The following is an 18160-nucleotide window of genomic DNA, read 5'->3' as shown; positions in this document are numbered from 1 at the left end:
GTGGTCGAGTCCATCCTGATCTTCCTGTAGAAGGACAGCACCTACCCCGACGGCACTAGCATCGACCTCCAACTTGAATGGGCGGCCGAAGTCTGGGGCGGAGAGAACCGGTGTACATGAAAGCAATCCTTTAAGGTTCTCAAAGGCATGTTGGCATTCATCAGACCAGGTAAATGGAACTGATGGACTGGTCAAGGCAGTCAATGGGGCAGCTACTGTTGAGAAGTTCTTACAGAACCGGCGGTAATATCCAGCCATCCCAAGAAAACGACGTAGCTCCCTTCTTGTAGATGGAACTGGAAAGGTTGAAATGGCATGGATCTTTGCATCCACTGGGCATACCTTTCCTCCGCCAACTTGTTGGCCTAGATAGAGGATGGTACCTTTACCAAACTCACACTTGGCCAGGTTCAAAGTCAGCGAGGCAGCCGAGAGGCGTTCAAACACAGCTGACAAAGTAGCAAGATGCTCTGCCCATTTACAGGAATACACAACTATGTCGTCTAGGTACACCCGGCAGTTTGGAACATCACCCAGTACTTTGTTCACAAGCCTCTGAAATGTAGCTGGCGCATTACATAACCCAAATGGCATGACTGTGTACTGGAGGAAACTGTCTGGAGTAACAAAAGCAGATATCTCTGACGCCCTTTTGGTTAAAGGAATCTGCCAGTAACCTTTCAACATATCTAGTTTGGTAATGAATGTGGCAGGTCCGATGTCATCAATGCAATCATCGATGAGGGGCAAGGGGTATGCGTCAGGAACTGTCACCGCATTCACTCTGCGGAAGTCCGTACAGAACCGTGGACTCCCGTCAGCTTTAATGTCCAACAAACAAGGGGAACTCCAGGGGCTGCAACTGGGTATGGCAAGTCCATTCCTAATCAGATACTCAACTTCCTTTTTCATGGCCTCCCTTTTGATGGGATTGACCCTATATGCATGCTGTTTAACGGGTGCAGGATTTGTAAGAATAATGTCATGGGATATCAAACTCGTCTGGGTAGGAACATCCCCAAACATACACCGGAACGACACAATCAGGTTCTGGATATCTTTAGCCTGATCAAATGACAGGTGAGACAAATAATGGGGCAAATCTGACAGAATCTCACCATTACTTAGTCTCGTACCTTGTGACGCATCTTTGCGCCGGACCGCATCCTCCTCACTGCTTTCATTGGCCATCTCTGAAGTTACGCATGCTACAGGAGAGCTAGATGTAGCTTTGGGTGGCGTGAGGGGATCATCTTCGCTCTCTCTCGTAAGATAATGTTTTATCATGTTAACATGGCAGACTCTGGTCTTGCGACGACGATCAGGTGTTTGAACAACATAATTTGTCTCACTAAGTTTCTTTTCCACAACATATGGTCCCGAAAACTTTGTTCTTAGAGAGGAGCCCAGGATGGGGAGCAAAACTAGAACCTGATCACCAGGTTTAAACTGACGAGCAACTGCTCCCCGGTCGTAATGTTTTTTCATCCTTATCTGCCTAGCCGTTAAGGTGTCCCTGGCCATAGCGCAAGCCGATTTAAGGCGCTCTCTGATTTGAGCCACGTACTCAGGGATGCTCTTCAATGTTTTAGTGGGAACAACTAGCTGTTCTTTAAGGATGTGCAATGGTCCCCTAACTTCATGTCCAAATACAAGCTGTGCAGGACTAAAGCCTAGGGACTCCTGCACTGCTTCACGAGCAGCGAACAATAAGAATGGGATACCCTCATCCCACTTCTTTCCAGTGTCCAGACAGTATTTGCGGAGCATGGACTTTAATGTCTGGTGAAATCTTTCAAGTGCTCCCTGACTTTCAGGATGGTAGGGACTTGATGTAATGTGTTCCACTCCTAATGCCTTCAAGGCCTGAGCAAAGGTCCTAGATTTAAAGTTGGTTCCCTGATCAGTCTGGACTACCTTTGGAAGACCAAACACAGAGAAGAACCCGACCAGCGCTTTACTGATAACAGGAGCGGTGATTCTTCGCAAGGGCACTGCTTCAGGAAACCTAGTAGAAGCACACATCATTGTTAGAATGTATTGGTGCCCTGACTTTGATTTTGGTAAAGGCCCTACACAGTCAACAATAACCCTGCTAAATGGTTCACCCATCACTGGAATTGGTGACAGGGGTGCAGGTGGGATAACTTGATTTGGCTTGCCCACAACTTGGCAAACATGGCAAGTACGACAATAGCATACAACATCAGACTTGAGTCCTGGCCAAAAAAAATGTTTGAGGACCTTATGATAAGTTTTATTTATGCCAAGGTGTCCAGAAAGTGGGTGATCATGTGCTAACGCTAGGACTTGCAGGCGGAAAACCTTTGGCACAACAACTTGATAAACTGTATGCCAGTCATCTAAGTTTTCACCAGCCCAGCGACGCAGAAGGAGACCCTCATCAACAATGTACGCTACCTTCTTTGCTTTGGCTTCCTCCTGGGTAAGTACAGAAGTACGGCATTGCAGAAGAGAGTCGTCTTCGTGCTGTGCAACAATAAATTCCTCTCTAGAAGCAGGCAGTTTTATGTCTGTGTCAGTAAGAGAAAACATCCTTCTAGACTCATCTTTTAGCGTAGCTTCTGGTCTAACACCATCAGGTCCTTCTGTCACAACAAGGAAAGAGTCAGACAAATCAAGGTCATTCTTCCTGGACTGAGATCTAGTCACCACACAAGCAGGAAAAATGTTAGTGTTTTCTTGCTGGCTAACTTCCAAGCCTGGTTCAGGCTTATCCAGCATCTCAGGGACAGGCATCACTTTTCCACCTGCTAAATCATTCCCTAGGATGAAATCAACCCCTTTTATTGGCAGCGAGGGGAGAACAGCGACCTTACCGACTCCACTGAACACAGAGGAGGTGACATGAACATTGTGCAAAGGCGCAGACACAAAAGTCATTCCAATACCCTGGACCACAACACTTGACTGACAGGATGACTCAACAGAAAAAGGCAAAATACCCTCTCGAATGATGGACTGTGAACCACCCGTGTCTCTCAGCATTGTTACAGACTGGTCATCACCAGCACCACCCGTCAAAGAAACACAACCCTGTGTGATAAAAGGTTTGAAACAAGGGTCTATTTCACTTTGAGATGTTTGGTTTCTGGGAGGCGACATGTTTTTAATCAAACCCACGCCCTTGGGTTGCGGTGGTGTAGTCTTATTTTTTAGTGCAAGGCAATCAGCAATGACATGACCTTTTTTGTGGCAATAGAAGCATTCACGTACCTCACGAGAGAGAAATGGTTGCTTAGCTCTGGCTTCAGGCTGACCCCGATCAGGCTTCAGTGAGCGTGTGATCAACACTTTATCTGAACGAGGGGGTGATGCAAACACATGTCTGTGAGTCAAAGTGAACTCATCAGCCAAAACGGCTGCTTTTGACAGTGAGGCAACCTTTTGCTCATTTAAAAACATTACAAGCTTCTCTGGTAATAGATTCTTAAAATCTTCCAACAGGACTAACTGACGAAGCGCTTCAAACTCTTTCTTCACCTCACTTGCCGTGCACCACTTGTCAAAAAGAACTGCTTTCTCACGCGCAAACTCTACGTATGTGTGACCATCTGACTTCTTGTGATTCCTGAACTTTTGCCGGTAGGCCTCAGGCACAAGCTCATAAGCACGAAGGATGGACTCCTTCAGTACATCATATTTCATGCTGTTTTCAATAGAGAGAGTTGATACAACCTCCTGTGCTTTGCCCATTAGCTTGCATTGCAGCAGCACAGCCCACATTTCTTTTGGCCATTCTAATGCCGTTGCAATCCTTTCAAAAGCATTAAAGTAGGAATCGACTTCAGTCTCCCTAAATGTTGGCACCAAAGCAATATTTTTGCGCACATCAAACCTACAGGTGCTGCCAGATAAAGGCAAGGGTTCTGAAGTAACCGGTGAGCTGGGAGAAGACAGGCTTTGTGTAAGTCTCATAGCTTCCACCTCTAGCTGTTTCAACTTTACCTCCTTCTCAGCTTCAATTTCCAGCTGACGTATCCGAAGTTTGAAGTCAAGCTCGGCCTTACGTGTTTGCTCCCTCTCCTGCGCCTCCAGCCGAAGGCGAGCTAGACGCACCTTAAGTCTAGCATGTCCGTTTGACCCACTGAAGTCTGGGGACAGAGGATCAAAGCGAGGTAGAGTGGGAGGAACCGTAGGCTCCACCTGGACTTTGGGGGGAGTAGCTATTGCACCATCCTCCGCCTTCAGAGGTGCGACACCTTGCTCAACAGAGAGAACGTTACTATCACCCACATCAGAACCAGTCAAGATTTTCAACTCAACTAAACGTTGTAAGATAATACCCTTAATTTCCTTTTTTGCACTATATTTCTTTACTGGAATATCAAAGTGTGACGCAATACTCAATAAGTCATCTTTACGACATAACTCAAACTTCTCAGGTCTCGGACCATGAATGAAATCTTCTAAGTCGAAATCCATACTTAATTACAAGGCAGTAACACTGTACCAAGCACCAGTGTTGTCCATAGCCCTGGGAAATAGATCCCGGACGAGCCCCCACTTGTGTTACGTCTCCCCGAGGGCAGGAGGGGATAACACAACAACTCTGGAAACTCAGTACAGGTGTTATGAAAAGAAGGTTTAATGGCAGCGCTCTCACAAAATAAACAACCCAGACTCAAACAACAAATGTGGGGGAAAAAGGGACAGTTAGGTTGTGCCAAAAAAAACACCAAAAAGACAAAACCAAAACTTAGCTGAGCTGAGCTATTATCCTAGAAAAGCAACAAACAGGAGAGAAAAACCCTAAACCTTAACTTAAAACAAGCTCAAAAGTACATGGGTGGCACCAACCTACTTACCTAGTGTTTCTAACACAAAGACTCTACGTGAGCAAGTGTATGGGGTCCCCAAACTCACCTAGTCCACTTTACTCCCACCACAATCATCAAACAAAAGAAAGACAGCAGGAAAACGTCACACATGTGTCAAACAATTCAAGGAGGGAAGAGAGCCGCGCCCAGCCACAGGTGAGTCTCCTTATCAAGGGTTTCACTCCTGGGTTGTCCAATCAGGGCCTCCCTCCTCTAATTAGTTGGACGTCACACAGATTGACATCAGCCTGCAGTCTGCGACCTAAGGGAATGGCAAACAAAAGGGGAGGGAAAGAAAACATGCAGCCTGCAGACACGTAACAGACCTTAACGCCACAACACGGCAAATCTCCGTTAACGAGCTACCGCCGATCGCCCCGTGCATGGGGCTAGACGGCCAACACGTTAACGAGCTAACTGCGCTAACACACTAGTTCCCACCCATGTAATTGAGCATTGCATGGCACATCCAACATACTGTTTTACTTTAGTCCATGACGCGCTTACCTTCAGGGTCATACGTCACATGAAAACCAAAATAATTCCAAACGCCAGATCTGAATGAGGGTGGGGGAGGTTCAATTTGCCATGTAAGGAGAGCTTAACTTCTGTCTCGCTAGCTTGCCCTGCGCTCTTCCTTCTGACGATGCTGTCTGTGTTGAGCGCTCAGTGAATCTGCGTTCGACTACTCCGCCTAGGCTGTCGAGCCTAGGCGGAGTAGTCGAACGCAGATTCACTGAGCGCTCAACACGGACAGCATCGTCAGAAGGAAAGTTGATAAAATAATTACAAATTTTGTATTGTTCGATACATATGCGTACCGAACCGAAAGCACTGTATCGAACGGTTCAATATCGATACGAATATCGTTGCACCCCTAATACATATATATATATATATATATATATATATACATACCATATATATATACATACACACACATATATATATATATATATAAATCTACATCATATATACTATATATATATATATCATACATATTACATATATATATTATAATATATACATAATACACTATATATTACATATACATACATAGATATATATATATATCTATTTGTACTATATATATTATATATCTTATCATATATATTATTATATAATATATATAATCAACATAATATATATATATCTATGTATATTATTCAGATATATATAATATATATATATATATATATATAGACTAATATTAGATAATATGATATCTATATAATCTATATATGATATAATCTATATATACTATTATATATATATACTATAGATATATATATCTATATCATATATATATATCTCTATATATTAATAGATTATAATATATAGTATGGATGCCTTTAGGACTAATTTATTATATATTCCAAACCAAAGTCTGAATATCTGAGAATGATCTTTGAATTAGAATGATCTTTGAATATGCTGAAACTGAATATATAGATGAAACTTGAATATATAGAATGACACTGGAATTATCGGAATGATCTTTGAATAATAGACTGAAACTTGAATATATAAGATAACTTGATTATAGAATGATCTTTTGATATATCTATGACTACTTGAATACTAGAATGAAAACTTGACATATTACAATGAAACTGAATATCTCAGAAACTTAATTATACAATGATCTGTTGAATATTAGAGATGAACTTGAATCATAAAATGAAACTTGAATATTAGAATGATCTTTGACTATATTGGATTGAAACTGGAATATAGAATGCTCTTATTATGAATATATAGAGAAACTTGACTCTATGAGAACTTGCATCTATAGACTGAAACTTGAATATATAGCATGATCTTTTGGAATCTAGTACAATGATCTTGAATATATATAATGAAACTTGAATATATAGAATGATCTTTGAATAACGACTATGATCTTTGAAATATACATGAACTTGAATCTATATGAATGATCTTTTGAATATATAGGATGAACTTGAAATCTATAGAATGAAACTGATTATGAATGAAAACTGAAATATAGTAATGATCTTTTGAATTAAGAATGATCTTTGAATAATACTAATGATCTTTTGAATATATAGAATGAAACTTGAATGACTATAGAATGAAACTTGAATATCCAATGAAAAACTTGAATTATACAATGATCTTTTGAATATATAGAATGAACTTGAATATCTAGAATGAAACTTGAATATAAGAATGATCTTTTGCAATTAGAATGATCTTTTGATATTATAGAATGAAACTTGACATATATATAGACATGATCTTTGATATATAGAACTGAACTTGAATATATAGAATGATCTTTTGAATATATACAATGATTGTCTTTGACATATATAGAGAAACTTGAATATATACAATGAAACTTGATATATAGAATGATCTTTTGAATAATCGAATGAAACTTGAATATATATGAAAGCTTGAATATTCTATGAAACTGAATATAGAATGTATGAACCTCATTTTTAGAGATGATGTGTTTCTGAATTCTCTGCCTTTACAAAATGGCATCAGTTGAACTATTTCAGTACTTTTTAGAGCTTGACAACTGTTTTGCGACAGCTGTTCAAATTGCAAATGGTAGAAATAATTTGGAATTTATACTACGTCACCTTGAAGAACACGTTTTCATTATTGCAACATTTCTAGTGCTCATGAATAATGTTCAATAAAATGTTTCTGGGAGAAGATTATGCACACTTCTTGAGGGAATTTATCAATCACTGATGGAGATGTCAACTGAGCTAACACTTCGAGCAGAAGCTGAAGCACATGTTATGGGCTCATTATATCATTCTACATCACAAAGAGGAAGGCCAAGGTAAGTGATAAAAATGGAAACAAATTCATTCATAATGTGTATGGTACTTGAAAGAGTCAAGAGATGGCAAACAAGATAATGAATGCAAGAAATAAGAAAGAAGTTAACATATTTCTTCTTTTGTTTCTAACTCTTTTAGGTACAACATACCAGCTACTCAGCTGACTGACATGCGAGACTTGGGGTTTAGTTGGATGGCCATATCTCAAATGTTGTCAGTAAATGTTCGAACACTGTACAACCACAGGATACAACTAGGTTTAGTGGACTATGGAAATTTGCAATTTGAACAGCTGTCGCAAAACAGTTGTCAAGCTCTAAAAAGTACTGAAATAGTTCAGCTGATGCCATTTTGTAAAGGCAGAGAATTCAGAAACACATCATCTCTAAAAATGAGGTTCATACATTCTATATATTCAAGTTTCATTCTATATATTCAAGCTTCATTCTATATATTCAAGTTTCATTCTATATATTCAAGTTTCATTCTATATATTCAAAAGATCATTCTATATATTCAAGTTTCATTGTATATATTCAAGTTTCATTCTATATATTCAACAGATCATTGTATATATTCAAGTTTCATTGTATATATTCAAGTTTCATTGTATATATTCAAAAGATCATTCTATATATTCAAGTTTCATTCTATATATTCAAGTTTCATTGTATATATTCAAAAGATCATTGTATATATTCAAGTTTCATTCTATATATTCAAAAGATCATTGTATATATATTCAAGTTTCATTGTATATATTCAAGATTCATTGTATATATTCAAGTTTCATTCTATATATTCAAGCTTCATTCTATATATTCAAAAGATCATTCTATATATTCAAGTTTCATTCTATATATTCAACAGATCATTCTATATATTCAAGTTTCATTGTATATATTCAAGTTTCATTGTATATATTCAAGTTTCATTGTATATATTCAAAAGATCATTGTATATATTCAAGTTTCATTCTATATATTCAGACTTTGGTTGGAATATATATATAATATTTTCCTAAAGGGCATTCCATAATATATATATATATATATATATATATATATATATATATATATATATATATATATATATATATATACACATACACACACACACACACACACACACATACACATATATACTACACGCCTTTGGAACAGAGGATCGCAAGTTCGATTCCTGCCTGGGGCGTCTGTATCCAGTAAGGGTCCTAAGGCTAGACCCCCTATGCTAAGCAAGCGTACCGCAGACATGAGCGAGACAGATAAATATGAAGGCATGCCGGCTCGGACGTCGCCCGGATCAACAAGGTCCGCGTCAGGTGTTGAGAAACCAGGGCACCCTGACGAAAAGTGAGCTACTGGAACAAGAAGGCATTGGTGGGCAAGAGACGAAAACAGGGCGTTGTTGGAATGCTACTACGCAAGTAACCCTGGCGGAAGGGGCTACATGAATAGGATGAGGGACCTATGGATTCTTCGATACCTGACCTGAAAAATAGGATCATGGCCAAGCTTGAAACCTGGATCCCCCGTAGCCGGTTACCAAGATTACGTGAAACAGATTATGTTAATGCAGCACTACGGACAATACCGACACTAACAAGCTGATCTACAATACGGCAGCAGTGATCAGTGAGATGCTTGGCTACAAGTTGAACAGCCACAAGGGGCAGTACCCTCCATGGAGAAGGAGGCTAGAGGGCAAGATCAAAGTAGCACGGAGGGAGGTTAATATATATATATAATATAATATATATTAGGGGTGCAACGATACTCGTATAGATATTTGAACCGTTTGATACAGTGCTTTTGGTTCGGTACGCATATGTATCGAACAATACAAATGTTTTTATTTATTTTATCAACTTTTCTTCTGACTATGCTGTCTGTGTTGAGAGCTCAGTGGATCTGCGTTTGACTACTCCGCCTAGGCTGCACTGTCGAGCGCAGATCCACTGATCGCAGCACAAGCTAGCAAGACAGAAGCTAAGCTCGTTGCAACATGGCAAATTGAAGCTCCCCCACCCTCATTCAGATTTGGCCTTTGGAACTATTTTGGTCTTCATGTGACGTATGACCCTGAAGGTAAGCGCGTCATCGACAAAAGTAAAACAGTATGTCGGATGTGCCACGCAATGCTCAATTACATGGGTGGGAACTACTGCGTTAGCGCAGTTTGCTCGTTAACATGTTGGCCGTCCAGCCCCATGCACGGGGCGATCCGCGGTAGCTCGTTAACGGAGATTTGCCGTGTTGTGGCTTTAACGTCATTTCAGATTAACGCTGACAGCACTAGTGGGAACACAATGATTATGACTGCACATTTACGCCAACATCATCCTAGTGCAAAGACAAGTGGAAGCAGACAAAAACAACAAGCACGCATGCTACAAACTTTAGCCGAGTCATTTAGACAGCCGTTAGCACATGATTCTCCTTATGGGGACCTGTTATGTTTAATATGTTGCTGAGAGTATACCCCAGAAGAAGCGTATAGTATAGCTTTTATTTTGGAAAGAGCCATTTCTCTGTAATAAACTCTCTTTTCCAAAGATGAGTGATTTCTCGATCAGATAGATTTATTTTTTTATTACTTTGTTTCAGCAACATTAAATTTAAAAACTGTACTTTTGAGTTAAAATATATATTTATAATTTTAATAAATGACAAATTAAAAAAGCGTGAACATTTTTTTGTATCGAAAAAATATCGAACCTTGACACCAAAGTATTGAACCGTGAATTTTGTGTATCGTTGCACCCCTAATCTATCTATCTATCTGTGTGTGTGATTTTAAAACCAGGTTTACATTTACAATGTGTGAGCAAAAGAAAATAAAGCACAGCAGCTTACCACTTAGAATGAAAAACAGAAAAGTGAAGAATTCACCAGATTAAATTATTACATAATAGCAGAACAGTAGGGTCCAAATCAGAAGTTGATATCGAATTTTCAGCTCAAACTTTACATCAGGAGAGTGCATCTAATCAGTTCCAAGCCATTTGTTTTTGCACCAGGCGCAGAGCTGTTATAGGACCACCCAGCCAGCTTTTCCACCAAATTAGAAACAACTAACATATTTTGAGATCATGTAACGTTGAGTCCATAGACTCAAGCGCTTTTTTCCTGGGGGGGGTGCTTTATGCTGCTAATGTCTGTGCTTGCACTATTGAATTCCCCTTATGGTTGTGCAACACTAGAATTCACACCCCAAAAAAATTGCCTGTACAGGAAAGCAGCTATTATAATCAACCACTGTAGAGGACCATTTATGAAAAGAAGGACTTGGGATGACCGAGGTCTAATACGTCAACTCCAAGGGAAACATTGCCATTTAAAAGGGAAATTCTGAAAGTAAATAATTGTACCCAAGAACAAACAGTTTACCTTTTTGCTTTTGGGTACTGGAAAAGACGTGGATATGAAATATATCTTTGCTTTGCGTTCCGAAGTTTTGCCTCTGTTTATTATACCTCCAGGTACAACCGAAGCAATTTCATTCCTTCACAAAAAAGCAATGATCAAGTTTTAACTCCAAATAAGGCCATAATTTCTGCCTTGTTTTCGTGGTCTCATTTCTCAGCTGCATAACTCAAAAATGCTTCAGCATATAATTTGCTCGAGTATAAGTTTTCATGGGAGACACCTCCTTTGCTATTTTTCGTGTCATTTCATGACATTTCTTTATGATTTCCATCCTATACAAATGTTTGGATCGGGCTCTGCTTTGTAAGGAAACTTTTATCCTAAAATTAGTTAATAATGAGTTAATGACACGGTGAAGATTGTTGTTGCATGCATGTACACTGAGCTGACACAGGAGTCAACACAGAGCGGACCATTAGCCCCTATCTGATTACGGCACTTCACCTAGGCAACCAACAACCAAGTGCTGTTGCGGTCTGATCCAAGACCCTCTGGGCTAAAGAGTGCAAACACACACAGCACTTGACTTGGCCAACCTTGAGAGGTTTCAGATGGCTATAATTTTCTCTAAAACGAGAGAAAAGTAGCAAAATGCGGTAAAACATGAGCCAGGATACACATGAGAAACTAAACTGCAATGTGACAGCAAACCCTCTGCTCAGGGGATTTTTTTAATTGCTAGAAAATGATCTTGGAGTTTATTTCTGGAAGCAGTGTATCTGAAGAAAACCAGTGAAAAACTGAAAAAAAAAAAAAAATGCTACGGGCAAAATGAAAGAAGCTCATCTTTTTTTTTTTTTTTTTTTTTTTTTTTTTAGGTGAGTTGTAATGAATTTTTATCTTATGTCTCCTAAATCAAGATAATTACCTTCTCTCTTCTACACTGGCTAAAAATGTGTTCTGTTAACAAATGAATTCCCATTTATTTTACTTGCAGGATCAGTATCTACACCGTCGATGCTGTGCAAGCAAATGACTTCTGTTCATTCTGACTCTGTTAAATGTTCTGCTTAGTGTTTAGTTAACATATGTCAAATGTATCCCATAAAATGTATAAATGTAGCCAACAATATATGGCACAAAATCAATTATTAGCATACATGAGCTAAGTCCAATTAAAATAATCATGCGAGCATCTAGACACATGATTTAAATTAGAAATCAGGAGTTTATGGATGCTTTTGTTTTTTTGTTTTTTTTTTTTTAAACCAGAGGTTGTTATTGCACTTGTTGCAGTGCAACAGACTATAAGTGGCCATTACTGCCCCACCTAACAGGGAATCTGCAAAACAAGTTAATCCCATGTACAAATTCTATTTTGATAATTCTGTGGCAATAACCATGTTCCATCCTGTCCTCATTGTAGACCACATGCAGGACACTCATGATTTCTCCTGCAGGACTCATGGTAATGTTCTCCCCTTTTGAGCCCTCTGCATTCAGAAAATGCAATAACTGTGAAATTAAACTATTCTTTATTTGCTGTGAAGCCCCTGAGACCCTGTCTGGGGCTCGCACTTGACAGTCTGCAATATGAGAATCTTGGTGGGTAGTCAAATTCCCAGACTGCATACAGAAGGAACTCTTTGGGACAGATCCTGTTCCATGAGATATTAACCTTTTTTCTTTTTTTTTTTAAATTTCTCTGTACACTTCTAAAGCACATATTTGTACATACGTACATATGTGCACTGCATGTATAATTTAATCTTGAATCTCTCTGTGACATAAGGAAACCACATACATCTGTTTTTTTAACAACAAGACCGAAACACCCTAAAGCACCACAATACCACTCCTCACTTAGAGTTTAGCTCTTCATATCTTATGTAAATATTACACAGTCTACAGAACTTATGACAACATCATCTTGCCAGAAGTGATGCAGTTTGCCAAGTGCGCTACTTTTTGATTGCTCCGGCTGTGCCAATTAATTTTATTTTCATAAATTAAATGTCAGCCATGGCTGGAGAAATAGCAATAAGTAGTTGTGCAGATTGTGTACATCTGTTTTAAAGTATTTCTTTAGGGCCATGGATTTCCATATTGATATGAGATGCAAACAACACCTAACTGCTCAGATACGTTTAATTAAATCATCACAGAGTGGGTCTAAATGCAGCAGCAGATGAAGGTGAAATCCAAACTTTTTCACTGTAAATGAAGTCAAAATTAGGCTGATCAAGAAAAAAGTTTTTTTTTTTTTAAAAGCTAAGACTTAAAGCAGTCATTCGGATTATGCTAACTGATTATGATGCATGAGCTACAAAATGTCATTAATTATCAGAAAAGATAAAAAATGACTGAAAAAACTTTTTGGAGCAAACACCACAGTATTTGCTGAGAACATGGATTCTGACTGAGTGTTCTCTGTGGGTTGATTATTTAAGATAAAGTTTGTCTTTTTTTAACATTAACTGTACTCAGGGAGTTTAATTTATCACTTTATCATGTTTCAGTCCCCTTAGTCTCTACAGACTTTGCAGTGTAAAACAGCTGTTGATAAGATATATATTATTAAATGCTCTGCTTGCAATTTCTGGCGTTTTGCAAGGTTATAGTGCACTTTATGGTTATCTCGCAATAAATACAGGACTAAAATCTATAAGTTAACAATGTTCAGTTTCAATTATCCATGAGGGTACGCTCATCTAGTATCTGCTAATTTTATTATTCATTTCTATTAATCAGCTTATTACAATTACAATTAACAGCAATTAGCAACATTTGTTATGATTTTTTCTGTTTTTATTTGTTTTGTTTTTTTTTGTTTTTTTTTAAATGAACCAGTAACACAAACCGAACTTGAATTGTTTTAGTTGATGTCTATATTTAACTCTAATCCAATTTAAACATGTGTAAATGAAAAAAACAATAAGTGAATAAAGAAATACAACACTAGCATAGTTGTAAAGAAGGTTAAAGTTCACTAAAGAGATCAGGCTGTTTTTTTGTTTTTGTTTTTTTTTTACCATGCAACAAACACTTTTTATTTCTACTCTAGAGTTGGCACTTTTAACACGGATTCGCTCTCCAAATTTGGATTCAACTCAAGTTGCCTTTCAAGGAACTGAAGCTTTGGCACTTGCGTGTTGGCTTGATTTATTTTTTCCTTGGGAAATTATTCATTGTTGAGCATACACAGGCATCATGCTGTGTGCTAAAAAGATATGCGTATAAATTAGTTTACTGACTCTGGGCAGGAAATATAGAAAGCCAAGCTAAAACAGGCAAAATGAAAAGGAAAACACACCCAAAAAAAGAGACCCTTTAAATCTAAAAACAAAGCAAAAAAAATAGCTGGTGCATTTTTTTACACTGTTAAGGATCTTCAACAAATTCTTATCTGGCCTCCTGTTTGACTTAAAAGCGACCAGTTGATCCTGTTGGAACTTGAGTTCAAACGGATGATACCTTAACTCGGGGCTGGTAGGGGTCAGACGAAAGCTGCTTTTCTCCATCAAACTAAACTGTTTTGCAAGACCACAGATAAATATGTTCTTGCCCATATGATGCATAGTAATACAAATATATGGAGCTAATTTCAAGCATCTGGATGACATCAAATGGGATCATACCAAAACATTTACCGTTCGGCTTTTGATGAGTGGTTCTGTTCCCCGTGCATGAAATCAAATCAGTGATTATTGTGACGCTGAAGACAAAGTGTGTGCTCTTAGCTATTGCACCTGGTTATAAATCAACAAAGATTATTTTCCAAATACCAAAGTGAAACAAAATATATTTTTCTTCTGTGATGAATGAAACTTTGGTAACCCTGAAAAAAAAAAAAAAAAAAACCCTCTATCTTACACACTGACAACTGGAATACATAAATGGAGCCTAATTAAGCTGGAGTCTATTTATTATATATTTTGTTGATTGATTGATTTTCTTGCTAATGGATCAAAACGTCTTGGATTTGAGCTTTTTTTAAAACTATATTTCCACGACAATGTAACTGTAACTGTGATCGACAGTGGTTTTAATAATTATGGATGTATGCTACAAATGTAACGGTGGTGCACACTGAACACTGAACACCTTTCCAGGCACTACTCCAGACAAACCAGACACTGGACAGCCATCTCAGTCATAACTGTCATTATTCCTATCACAGTCTGAAGCCCAGCTGCTGCACCGGGCAGCATTTCAATCAGGATTCCTCTGCTGTGTTCAGTAGCTACAGAAGTTATTTTGCCTTGTGAAAGATTTGTAGCCAGACAGCGGCAGATAGAGAGTGGCGTTTTCTGAGACACGAGTTATTTAAGACCGCGACCTGACTTTAAAGTGGGGCCATGCCTCATTGTGTATGTCATGGTGGAGGTCGGCATTCAAGGTGTCTACACCTTACAGATGATGGCGCCTGGGTGGCAGCTAGATGGAGGTGGATGAAAGGAAGTTGGATGTGTCTTGAGAGAGAGGTTGTGAATAGGAGATAATAACAGCAGCTGTAGAGCTTTTCATCTTAGCTGAAATAGGGCCCTTCTTTTCAGTGTGCCATAGTGTGTTTATACCCTAAGAGAAAACGAGTCCTGAGATTCAAAAAGGGACCTCGATGTATGACTCCAAGCAGACAGATGGGCAGGGAACTTACATTTGGAGAAAATCAGTAAAAGGGAAACACCCAAAAAGCCTACATTAGGAGAAACAAACACCTTGGGAATCAAAATGAATTAAAAATCCCCTAAAGAACCTGGATTTGAGAAGAGACTGGTGAACAAATGGAAAGATGAGACTATAAATACACAGAAAGCTAATTCACTAACAAAACACAGGAGAGCCTAATCAATAGTAGCAAAGCAATTTTAAACATGGGGGAAATATGAAGATGACTGGAAGCCAAAAAGCAGAATACCCACTAAAAAAAGTAAAGGCAAAATAGAATAATAACTAAGAGACAAGCAAAGCAGACAAAGACAAAGAAAGCAGAGAACACAGCGCTTTGGGAGGAGGCAGAAACACTACAAACGAATGAAAGCAATACTAGTGGTAACAGCAAACAGACCACATTCACTTACGACCCGGCTCAAAAGCCACAGCATAAAAAAGGAGATGAATACCAGAGTGTTAGTAAGAAGAGGTTTGCTAAAATGGCTGGTACCACCAAGACAAAGACTAGTGAGCTCTCTCAGACGCTTGCCTCAGGTATGCTTTTATCCACACCTGACCCGGTGTGGCCAATTAGCACCAGCTGAAAACACTGAGCAGATTAGAGGCTGCAGAGGGACGTAACATGATATACAAGATGATGCCTTGTTACAGTAAAATGCAATAGAAAAGGGTTCGAGTGATTCTACATTTACTTACACAGTGAGGCTGTTTCACTTTTGAACAGGAACTCACGAGCCTCGTGTGGCCTGCCAAGCTTCAACCGTCACCTTCCACTGAAGAAAGAAGAACAGTCAAACTAAAACACATGCTATCATTGCTGAAATACTCATGCATACACAACATGGTCGGGATAATACAACATGCAAAAAATGTTTCCACAACAGACAGCACAAATTAACTTTTGTTCTACTACACACTCACTTGGCGCCAGTACCAACCTGGACCCCTTTTTGCCTTCAGAACTGCTTTAATTCTTCATGGCACAGATTCAACAAGGTGCTAGATACATTCCTTACACCCGAAGACGAGTACACTGTGCTCAGCACCAGTGTTGGGGCCATTACTTACTATATTACTCAAGTATGATCCAAATGCAGTATGTTACTTCATTACTTACACCTGCTCTGCCTTTACTTTGTAAAATGACCTACAGCGCATTGCCATATAATTACCAGTTGCTAATATAATCCTGAAGCTACAGTCCCACACTCTGATACAGATCCCTGTGCTAATTTTTTTTTTTAAATATTCAAATATGGACCCAAAGCTAACTACACAAAGCAACAAAGTTGAAAATCATCACCATAATGATTTTGGTTTAGAAACGTAAACAGGTAGGAACGGAGGCTGTCAGCCTGACTGCTCATCACTGCCTTTGTTGCCTGTTGAAGTTCAGGGTCTGGCTGCTTGGCTGGGTTCAGCTCTCAGCTTCAACATCACTCTTGGTTCTTGGCTACCTTTGTGTTAGCATCCTGTCTATGTAGATTTCTGTGCAGAGTTAAAACTGTGTTGGCAGCATTGTGCAGTTGTTTCTGTCCTGTACACGGTGTGCACTTGTCATTTCATGCAATAAAAATGAAAGTATTGTCCATATCTCTGCTGTAGATCACCATTTTCCATCTTCTTTCAATACACAAACTGAAATCAGCTCAGTTTAGGGCAAGTGTGCAGGAACAAAAACAAACAAAAAAAAAACGTGTTTGTTTGATGTTTTCAGTGTGCAGATAACACAAACCTTTGTAGCACGCTACACATTACACCCCACACTGGTTAGCAGCAATACTGAGGAAGGCTGTGAAATATAAACAAATCTCAGCTGGTAAGAAAATATCCCCCACACCGTTACTCCAGCAGCAGCTTGAAATGTTTTTATACAGAAGGATTGAGCCATGCTTTCGTGTTGTTTATGCCAAATTCTAATTTTGGTGAGCTTCTGTGAATCAGTCTCTTGATCTTAGTTTACACAACTGGCATCTGGTAAAGTCTTCTGCTTTAATGTGTTGTGCAACAAACAAAAAAATAGAATAGAACAGAAAAAAATAGAGGTAACTTTCTCAGCCAATCATATTATTATTATATAAGACTATTGCATTACATAATGGTTTATCATAGCAGAGGTCTTGGCCAACACTGAGGCTACTATTAGATTAATCCACAAAGCAGATCACTGTTAAGGACTGGGGATAAAGCTGGGTGAGTAATTAGTGAAAAAAGGAATTCACTGAGAAATCTCTTTTTCCATTACTGTGTACAGGGAGTGCAGAATTATTAGGCAAATGAGTATTTTGTCCACATCATCCTCTTCATGCATGTTGTCTTACTCCAAGCTGTTTAGGCTCGAAAGCCTACTACCAATTAAGCATATTAGGTGATGTGCAACTCTGTAATGAGAAGGGGTGTGGTCTAATGACATCGACACCCTATATCAGGTGTGCATAATTATTAGGCA

Source organism: Simochromis diagramma, unplaced genomic scaffold, assembly GCF_900408965.1.
Source record: "Simochromis diagramma unplaced genomic scaffold, fSimDia1.1 OVJJ01000302.1, whole genome shotgun sequence".
In the NCBI taxonomy this organism is placed as follows: Eukaryota; Metazoa; Chordata; class Actinopteri; order Cichliformes; family Cichlidae; genus Simochromis; species Simochromis diagramma.
Note: the sequence above shows the minus strand (reverse complement) of the source record.